The sequence below is a fragment of the Vombatus ursinus genome, unplaced genomic scaffold (assembly GCF_900497805.2).
Source record: "Vombatus ursinus unplaced genomic scaffold, bare-nosed wombat genome assembly UNPS02014820.1, whole genome shotgun sequence".
Taxonomy (NCBI): domain Eukaryota; kingdom Metazoa; phylum Chordata; class Mammalia; order Diprotodontia; family Vombatidae; genus Vombatus; species Vombatus ursinus.
The window spans coordinates 17777031-17787971 of record NW_020954598.1 but is presented as its reverse complement, the minus strand read 5'-3'; the positions used below and the strand labels follow the sequence as shown (position 1 = coordinate 17787971).

The following is a 10941-nucleotide window of genomic DNA, read 5'->3' as shown; positions in this document are numbered from 1 at the left end:
CTCCATCTTGGACATGTGTTTTTAAAAACATGTAGGATGGAAATTAAGGATTGTAGCCTAGTAAAGAAGCTCAGGTTGAAGACATGTCATCGATGTCCAGGTATAAATTGAAGCAATGGGAATAGATTAAATTGCCAAGGAAGTACTTTAAGAACAGGAAGGGTGGATTCAAGATGATAGAGTAAAGACAGGGACTTAAATAAAACTACTGTGCTCTAAGAAATGATGAACACGATGTTTTCAGAACAATCTGTAAAGGCTTACATAATCTGATGCAAAGTGCAGTAAGCAGAACCAGGGGAACATTGTACACAGTAACAGCAGTGTTGTATGACGATCAACTGTGAATAACAGCTATTCTCAGCTTTACAAATATCTAAAAAATTCTGAAGGGCTTATGCTATTCTTTCAGAGAAAGAACTGATGGAGTCCTAATGCCAATTGAAGCATACTATTTTTACTTTCTATCTGTCATTGCTATTATTTTTGGTATGTGTTTTCTTTCACAACATGACTAATATGTTTGGCAAAAAAAAGAAGATAAGAGGAGCAAGGACAGGAACATGAGAAGTACTTCACTTAAGAAGAAGAAGAAGAAGAACCAAAACAGAAGGTAGAAGAGAAGCAGTAATATTGAGAGGGATCAAGAGGATGCAAAGTTTTAGTAACTAAAGGAGAAAGTGTCAGTAAGGCTTGGAATGATCAGCAATGTCAAATGCTACAGAAAAATCAACAAGTATGAAAGCTGAGAACAGACCAATGGATTTGGAAACTGAGAAAACAGTTTAGTTAGAGTGATAGGTAACTTAAACCATATTGTGAAGTGAAAGAGAGAGAGAGAGAGAGAGAGAAAGAGAGAGACAGACAGACAGAGATAGAGACAGAGACAGAAAGAGACAGAGACAGAGATAGATCGACAAAGATGAAGAGAGAGATTAGAGTGGAAACACTGGTGTTTTGTACATTTTAATAGTGTCTTTTATACATTTAATAGTGAAGGGAAAGAAAGACATAGGATGATAGCATAAGGGTAGGGTAGAGTTTGAGAAAAAAAAAAGATTTGTATTTTCCCCCTAGGACAGTGAAATCTGAGTGTGTCTGTAGGGAGAGGTTAAAGCAACTAATAACTAAGAAAGTGGAGAATTAAAAAAAAATTAATGCATACATATTGATTCTGGAATAAACTACAACCCCCTTAGCCTGAAATTTAACAGTCTAGTTCCCCCCGTCTCCATTTTTAGGTCATATAACTGCTTTACTCTCTGTTCTAGTCAAATTGATCTGCATTTTGTTCTTCATATACCATGGTGTCCCACGTCTGTGTCTTCACAGGAAGAGTGTACATCTCCCACACCCTATGTCTGGAATACACTCCCTCCTAACTTCCACCTTGCAGAATCCCCATCTTCCTTCAAAGTTCAACTTGGACAACACTGCCTAAATAAGGCATTTCCTGCCCCACTCTCCCCAGTTATTTTCTCTCATTCTCTCTTGAGGTTACCTTCTATTATTTTTATTTGCTTAGCTATACACATACTTTCCCTCCATAGAATTCCTTGAGGTCAAAGACTTTTTTTTTTGCTTTGTTTCTATTTTTGAATAGTTCTAATTGTTAGCCATGACCCCGGGAGTTCAGCCCAGTGGATGTTTTTCAATAGACACAGGAAATAGAAAATGTAAAAAAAAGCCAAATATTCAATTTCCAGGCACTTGGTTTGGAACACAATAGAGGGCAGGGCAGAATGAGCCCGTCTCTGGGCTGGCTGGTGCCCCTGGTTCCTCCATCCTCCAGAAAGAGGTTCAGGGCTCTCTGACTCCCCAGCATCAGCCCAGTCTATCTCCTGGCTTCCCAAGAAGGCCCTGCGCAGTCTGTCATGGGATGGTCCCATGCTATTTTCCCACCTCCACAAAAGCCTTCACACAGTGGTCAAAGTCTTCCTCTCTGTGAATGGCTGAGATCTGAACTCATATCCTGGCTTTTCCTTTGGGCAACATGAAATAACTGAAGCTGATGACATAGATCCCACTGTTCAGCATGTCTTCAGCCATGACCAATGCTAGTCGGGCATCTCCCAGCATCACAGGACAGATGGACTGCTCCATACCAGAGATGGTGAAGCCAAAATCCTCCACCTTGTTATGAAACTGTTGGGTCTTGGCAACCATGGATTGGGCAATGGCATTGCTCTCCATGAGAAGGTCCAAGGCCTTGGACACACACCCCACTATGGTGAGGGGAGGTTGTTGGAGAAGAGGTAGGGCCAAGCCCGCTGCTGGAGAAGAGAAATGGGATCCCAAGGCCCTGTTGTGTAGCCCCCTGAACCACCCCCCCAAGGCTTTTCCCAGGGTGGAGTTGATGATGGTGACTTGGTCCATTACTCTCAGCAGCTCATCAGTGCCCTGGCCAGTTGGTCCAAGGAAGCCAGTGGCATAACCTTCATCTATAAAGACCATGGCTTTGTATTTCTGAGCCAGCTGGCAGATATCCCGAAGTGGGGCAATGTCACCATCCATGAAAAAGGCCCCATCCATGTCCACCAGCCTTAGTTGATGCTTCTGGGCATCCCTAAGCTTGGCTTCCAGATCCTCCCATGTCCAGGTGGTCATAGAGGTACTTGTTGGCCTTACAGACGTGGATGCCATAAATGATGGAGGTGTGGTTGAGCTTGTCAGATAGCTTTACATCCTCTGGGGTCAGCAAGGCCTAACAGTCCAGCATTGGCATCAAAGCAACTTGAATAAAGGATGGCATCCTCCCTCTGGTGGAAGTGGGCGATCTTTTCCTCCAGAGCTTTGTGGATGCTCTGTGGCCCACAGATGAATCAGACAGAGCTGAGACCTGCTCCAAACTGCTCCCAGGCCATTTAGGCCAGCTTGGATCACTTCTGGGTGTCTGGAACGACCCAGGTAGTTATTGGCACAGAAATTAAGGATCCCTGTGGTAAAGAGGTAAGTGAATCATAAGGTTTAGATTCGAGAGGATCCTCAGAGTTTGTTCAGAACAACGCTCTTATTTTACAAATGAGGAAACTGAGGCCCAGTTGGGGGAAATGACTTTCCTAAGCTCTTGTAGGTTCTAAGTATGAAAGCCTGGATTTATCCTTAGATCTCCTGAACCTAAATCCAGGGCTATGGGGTATATAACTACATATTCTAAAGATATCTGGGTAGTGCAGTGAACAACCCATTAGACTAAGAATCAGACAGACCTGAGTTAAAATCCGACCTCAGTCACCTACTAGCTATGAGACCCTAGGCAAATCACTTAAACTCCCTCAGTCTCAGTTACCTATCTATAAAATGGGAATAATAATAGCACCTGCTTCTGAGGATTGTTGAGACTCTGATGTAAAATGCTTTGCAAATTTGAAAGCTCCATATAACTGTGTTATTATTTGATAATGCCCAGAGAATCCTAGCTCTCTGGAAGCAAAAGCCTTTTAGTGTCTTATCAAACATATACACCCTCCTCAGTGCATTCAGGCAGGTTAGAGGCCCTTTGGTCTAAGCCTCAGTTTATTAATCTGCAAAATTAGATCACTTTCAGCTCTGGAGTCATGGTTATAGTGTGTGTGTATGTGTGTGTGTGAAAGACACAGAGAGAGAGAGAGAGAGAGAGAGAGAGAGAGAGACAGACAGACATAAACAGACACAAAGAGAAAGAGGGAGTGGGAGAGGGAGGGGGAGGGACAGAGAGAGAGAAAGGAGAGAAGGGGGAGGGAGAGAGAGACAGATGGACAGAGACAATTATAGAGAGAAAGAAAGAGGAATAGAGAGAGGAAGAGGGGGAGGGACAGAAAAAGATAGGGAGGGACAGAGAAAGAAACAGAGTGAGAGAAAAGGAGAGAAGAGGGAGACAGAGACAGAGGGGAAAAGAGAGAGAGTGTGTGTGTGTTCAGGGACTATTTTTTGAGTTGGTGGATAACATGCTCATATCTGTTTCAGGAATTTGTCAGCCATATGGGGGATGGATTGGAGAAAGAAGAGACTAGAGGTGGGAGACAAATTGAGAGGTTATTAAAATATTCCATGCAGGACATAATAAGGGTCTGAACTATTGTACAGTCTAAGAAAATGGAAAAAAGAGGATGGAAGCAAGAAATTTGGAGATTAAATCAGGGCTAACCTTATCAAGGAAAGACCCAACTCTTCAACAAACATAGAAGCAAAGAGAGAATAAAGGAAGACATATAGTGGTTTTGAGGTATGGAACATATAAGAGGGGATAGACAACAGATGACCTCATTTTCTCAATAATGTAGGAAGTAAAGGTGGGGAGGAAGCAGTATAAGAAACCTGAGGAGGAAAGTCAAGGGTTAGAGTAGCTTATTTGGACACTTCAGGAGGGTATATTTGGAAAGAATTAAATATTGCCACATAGCAGTGAGGGCCCAGTTGAAATTAGATACACATGTGTTTGGAACTCTATTTTCAAGATTGCGTGACTTTCCCCAGAAATATTCAGGAGTACTTGAGTAAGAATGAAAAAGATGGGAGGGGTAACTACTTAGTTACCTACTTACTAACCTACTTAGGTAACTAAGAGTTGGTGTTTGGCAAGGCATTATGTGTAATAGGTCTAAGGGTAAGAGATGTAAGAGTAGTTGATAATGTAGAGTTGAACAAGTCACATATAGAGTCAACCCTGTTAAGAAGAAGAAGGGAGACAAGAGTAGGAGGGAAGGATTAGGAGAAAAGGGAAGGTTTATCTTTGTATCACCTAAAGTGCCTAGCAGGGTCTGAAACATATTAGGTGCTGAATAAATGTCCATTCAATTTTTGAATGAATGAATGAATATAGACATTAAAACTTATCTTTATACTCAGACAGACAGAAAAATTTAATATCTACATGAAAGAAAAACTTTTTTTTTCATAAATTTGGAATGGAGAAATCTCTAATTTGTCTTAGCTATGCTAAATTGTCATTTTTAATGCTGTAACCCATAGTCGTAATATCAAGATAGCATTTTATACTGGCAAAGTGCTTAATATCCATTATGTCTTTTCATCCTAGTGACAATTAAGGTAAATTAATAATAACCTTATTTTACAGACGAAGAAACTGAAGCTTAGCAAGATCAAGTAACTTGTTCATGTTCGTATAACCAACAAATGACTTAACTGGGACTTGAAGCTAAGGCTTCCGACTCTAGGATAATATTATACTAGGTGTCCTCCAAATTAGCTTGGATAGGTGCCTTCTTCCTGAGGTGACCATCATCTTTGCACTTCATCTACTGGTATGTGCTGACCCAGTCTATATAACAGCATGACCTTGGGCCACCCCCCCCCCTCCAAAGTCCTTTCATTGTGGTGAGCCTCCCCTGCTGCCTAATTCCCATCCAATCTCCCACAGCCCTCAGAAGGTTATTGGGCTGGACTCTCTGGAGGATGTGCCATTCCTTTTTCTAGGATGTACAGTAAAAATAACTGGATTATACTCCTCATCCCTCTCCATGGAGTTCAACTAAATTTGCCTGGGGGTGAACTCCTCTGAATTTGTTACAGGGATAGCATGGATAAAGGAGACCCACAGACAATCTCTTCATGTCAACTCAATCAATAGTTTCTCCATCTTTCCCTACCAATGGAATATTTTGCTTGTGCTCTGGAACAAAAAACAAAACTGGTTGATGACTCCAATCCCCACCTTCCCTGGGGAGACATTGGGAAATATGGATTCTGCCAATACACTCTATATGTTTTAAGAATTGTTGATATAACCAATGGTGTAATCTTTTCCCCAAGTGTTTTAAGTCCTTCCTACTTGGCAAACCTCTCACTGCTTTGCCTGTAGATTGATCTGGCAGGAGCCTCTTTTTCTGCTCTTACCGACCATATGTTCATCATGGAAGAATGGAGGCAGTGGCTGTGTCTACACAATGCCAAAATAACTGAGCAGTTCAGTGGAATGGGGAGTAAGGTAGGTGGGGTGGGGGTGGGCAAGATTGTTTGGTATCATATAGACAGAACCACCAGCTGATTAATTATTTTCAGACTTTATCAGATTTCATGGCCATCGTGTAGCTAGACTATTACTAGTTGTGCAGTCATTTTTCAGTTGTGTACAACTCTTCAAGACCCCATTTGTGGTTTCCTTGGCAGAGATACTAGAGTGGTTTGCTATTTCCTTCTCCAGCTCATTTTAAAGATGAGGAAAGTAAGGCAAACAAGATTAAGTGATTTGTCCAGGGTCACACAGCTAGTAAATGTCTGAGTCCAGATTTGAACTCAGGAAGATGAGTCTTTCTGACTCTAGACCTGGCACTCTATCCACTGTGCCACCTAGCTGCCCTATTTCTAGTTACTATTGCCCAAATAGAATCAATAGAAATCAAGGGAATGGATTGTCTCCTCCCCCATTTAATACATGAGAGCCCTCACCCAGAAAGTCAATCCATTATAGGGAGAATTCTTGAATAATGGGATAGTCCCTGCTTTAACCCTAATCAATAGGCTGAAATTTCAACAAATGTTTATTAATTCATAAAACTTTAATGATGTATATGCAGTATGCAGAGCATTCTGCTAGACACTGAAGAAGATAAAAAAATAAGACTGGAATTTATCAATTAAGGAAATAAGATACATCCACATATATTTATAATACAAAAGAATGGAGGAAGTTGAGGATGAGGGAGATTGTCATTGTCAATGGGGAAATTTGGGAATGTTTCTGCAAGGTGGTGACATTTGACTACAACTTCACTAATATATCATGCAGAGAACTATGGAGAAGGCATTCCAATAGAAAACAATGTGAGTATAGAAAGGCAAAGAGCAAACAAAGCATGAGTTGCTTTGAGTCCCAGGACATTGAGTCTCCCGATTTGGTGAAGTGACCTACCAGGCAAGATAAATGACCTGGCCCAGGATCACATAGAAAATCAGGGACAGTCATCAATGCTCTGGATTTGGTTCAACTTCACAATCTTTCTTGATCATTTCCTTTGCTAAAAGCTTCATCACATGACTAGTTAAGTACTGTGGACAATTAGAATTAGACTGTTTGGGCCACTTTTGCTTTTGTCTGCTACTACTATGTTAGAGGCCCTTCATAGAGTCTGTGGTAAAGAGGGATAGAAGAGTGATGTGGTATGCTAATAAATGTTTAACTCCCTGGGGGTGGTTGGGTAGGATGCACAACACACTTTTAAATTTAATATGGCATTATCAACATTTCCCCCCCCCATCACTTTCTGAAGTTCAAACAATCAAAAAACAAACAAACAAACAAAAACCCAAAAACCAAGCTCTGATTTGTAGTCCTTGCCAATTTCCAAGGCATAAATGTTCATACTAAAAATTTAACAACTGACTCTATGAGCTGGTTCAAACTGGAACCAGCACGCACCTAGATGTGGCTACCTTTGTAAGCTTGCTCTGCAAGATTAGCGGTGTCTTTCAGCAAAATACCTCATATATGCCCTTACTGCTGCCCCTACCCCTGCACCTCTATCTTTTGATCTAGTCAACTGAGGGGGGCATCACCTAGGAGACATGATCAATAGACAGACACCATAAAATATTTCTAATTAGAACCTTGTCACTGGGTATTGTGGTACATGCCTGTAATCCCTGCTAGCAGAGAGGCTGAGGTTGGTGGTTTTTTTTTTAATTTTAGGAGCTCTAAGGCTTAAAGAATGAGTATGTGGCAAGAAATCAAGTTTTGAATATATTAAGCTGAAATATTAGTTGTACATCCTATTAGAGCTAACCTGTAGGCAATTGAAGCTCTGAGTCCTGAGCTCCAAAGAGAAATCTGGATTTGAATGATAATCCTGGAGGGTCATAGATGAAATATAGAAATGGATGATTTCCTTCATTTCTCCACCTGTTTCAGAAACTCTGGAACAATCCTCATATATCATGCCCATAATACCTGGGGAGTTTTATTTTTCACTCTGGCAGTCAACAAGCATTTATTAAGTGTTTACCATGTGCCAGGCCCTGTGCCAAGTCTGAGGATACAAACATAAGCAAAAAGAATGACAGTTCCTGCCCTACAGGAGCTTACATTCTAACAAGGGAAAACAATACACAAAACGGGAGTTGAAGGGGTTTGGGAAAGGAAGTATCTGTGAGGGACATGGCTAAATCTGGAATATTAGGGATGGCTGGTCTAGGTCAACCCTCACTAGAATTGAGCTAAACTGATTGGTGAGTGAGAATAAACCAAGCCCACTGTATCTAGGCAACCCCAGATCAGCTCATGATTCACTTCTTATCCAGCTCTCTTGCCCTGACTCCAAAGTGATATTACCCTTTCCCATTACACCTCTACCCCTCCACTTCTTGTTCCAGGAACAATAAAAACCCAACCAATTGTCCTCTGCTGCCATTCACTACATCATGCGATTCCCTAGATAGAAACTCCCATTCCTGGCCACCACTCTCTTAGGATACATGTTGCTTTCCCCATTAGAAAGTAAGCTGCTCCAGGCCAGAGACTGCCACATTTTTGTACTTGTATCTTTAGCACTTATAGCACAGTTTCTGGCACATGGCATTTAATAAATACTTTTTGATTAATTCGCTCAAAGGACAATCGAAGTCATTTAGACAAATCCCTTCATTTGACAGGGGAGAAAACAGAAAGAGGCAATTTTCATTTAACTTCATATTTTTTCAATAAACAAAAATCTATTTTTCCTCCCTCTCTTCCACTCCCATTGGGAAAAAAAAAGAAAATGAAACCCTTGCATAGTCAAATGAAACAAATTCTCTCATTAGCCCTGACCTCAAGGAACTTACATTCTACTTGGGTGGACATATATTTATGGATAAGTAAAGATCTATGGAGCACAAAATTAATACATAGGATTCTTTTTGGCAGGGGGGAAGGAATTCACTAACAACTAAGGAATAGGGAAAAGCCTTTTGGAGGAGGTAGCATTTGAAGGAAGTTAAGGGTTCCAATAGACAGAGCTTATGCAAAGGCAAAGAGACAGGAAATGGAATGTTGTCTACGGGGAATGACAGTTAGGCCAGTTTGGCTGGAACATGGAATGCGTGATGGAGAATAATGTGTAATCAGTTTGGAGAGAGACAGAGGCTGGAGTCACACTGTGAACAGCTTTAAATGCCAAACCAGAGGAGTCCAAACAGGACTGGAAGCTGTGGGCACTTATTTCTTCTGTATTGCTGAATAAAAGTAAAAAAAAAAAAAAAGCCCAACCAAAACAAACAAAAACAAAACCCCTTCAGACAAATGAAAGCATGTGTTACTACTATTTATGTGCTGGGGACAGCACAAAGTTTTCTTTGAGACTCACACTTCGAGGCGGAGAAGGACTGAGTGATCATGGGCTTACCTGAGGAGAAGTGCTTGTTCCCACCCACAGTACAGCAGCCTACTTGGTAAATGTGTCCCTAGGTCATCTAATTTTTTTTTCTTCTCTTGGTGATCTATAAAAGGAATCAAATGATTGCCAAAGAACCATTGTGAGAAATTTTCTGGGAAAGGACTTGCATCTCTAAATAAATCTCACACATTGGCCACTGGCGTTAAGATGGAATTTACAATAAGAAATTGAATTCCTTTCTGAAAAGTCCTTTGCATCTTTACAGGGAAACATTACTGAGTAATTGGGAACTATTTAGTTTTTCACAAAGCTAACACTGCATTGCTAATTTTCTTCTTATTTGAATATTTTCAGAGCAGTTCCATGGAAAGACAGCATCTGAGTAAGCTATCAAAACAACGTGTAAGGATACTTTGACTTAAAATGAGGAAACGGAACCATTTTCCTAAGCACCAGCTATGTGTTGCTATGCTCCCCAAGGGTTAACACAGTTGCACAGCTCAGAATGGATATCTGATGTTTGAGGGGGTTAGTGTGGTGGCTAGTTGGCATGGACCACAGCTATATAGCTGTACTGAACCAGTGAACCTTGGGAACTCTACTGTTTTATGGATTCACAGAGTTGCTATTCTCAAGGCTCTCGGATTCAGGATCTTGGGCTGTCTGAACTAGGTCTGAGGTGACATAGTGATCGAGGTGGTGGTTTGACTTACGCTGGGCTACATTTCCACTTTTGAAATTTAGTAGTTGTGCGGCCATAGATAAGTCTCTCAATCTCTCTAAAGTTTCTCAACGGTAGAATGGAGACAATAATACCTGAGATGTTGAGCTCACAGGGCAATTGGGTTCAATCATGATGAACTGTGTAAAGCATTTTGAAAACTGTGAAGCACTATATATATATGGTGGTAGTTGTTATTAATATTATTTTCTTGTCACCTCTGTATTTGAAGGAATTCAGATAGAAAGAGTCCTCAGATTAATTGCTATCCTACTGTAGTTCTTTTGTGAATAATTTTCAGTAGATTTGCTGCAGGTAGATGAAATTATTGTCTTTTATAATTAAATGGAAATGTTGGAATTCTATAGACTCTCTGTAAGAGTCTTTAGAACAACTTCAGGAACAGACAGGAAGACAAGGCATATAAAACAGCATTAATAAACTTGGGATACTGTGTGTATACACACAAATGTATATATGTATGTACATACATGTGATGTATGTATATTACTTTTCCAAAAGGTAATAAAGCATCAGGTGAAGCATCATCAAATCATGGTTGAATGACCTGGATATCAAGGGTTAAGTGTGATCAAGGGTAAAGAACTCCTGGAAGACCTATATATTAGTCCTGGTCAGGATTTGCAACCACCCCCCCACACCCAGATCAAAAGTCCCTGGTGTCATTCCAGTGGTACAAATATGGGCATGAAATGGGAGAAAACTTCTATCTTTCTGGTGGCTGTTTAGACTGGTCCTCTTCAGGGCAGTTTGCAGCAACTGGAGTTAGAGGTGATTAACTTAGTGATGTGCAGGCCAGTTAGTATGGACTACCTCACCCTGAGCCACGCCCACCAGGGGGAGGTAGGAGGAAAATTATAGTTTCCTGGTTTCCAGTTGGGCCTATAGATA

General features: G+C 40.9%; 1 pseudogene; it reads right to left on the bottom strand.

Annotated features, from left to right (window-relative positions):
• Window positions 1–1890: 1890 nt before the first annotated feature.
• LOC114024270 lies at window positions 1891–9309 on the bottom strand (annotated as a pseudogene).
• Window positions 9310–10941: the final 1632 nt, after the last annotated feature.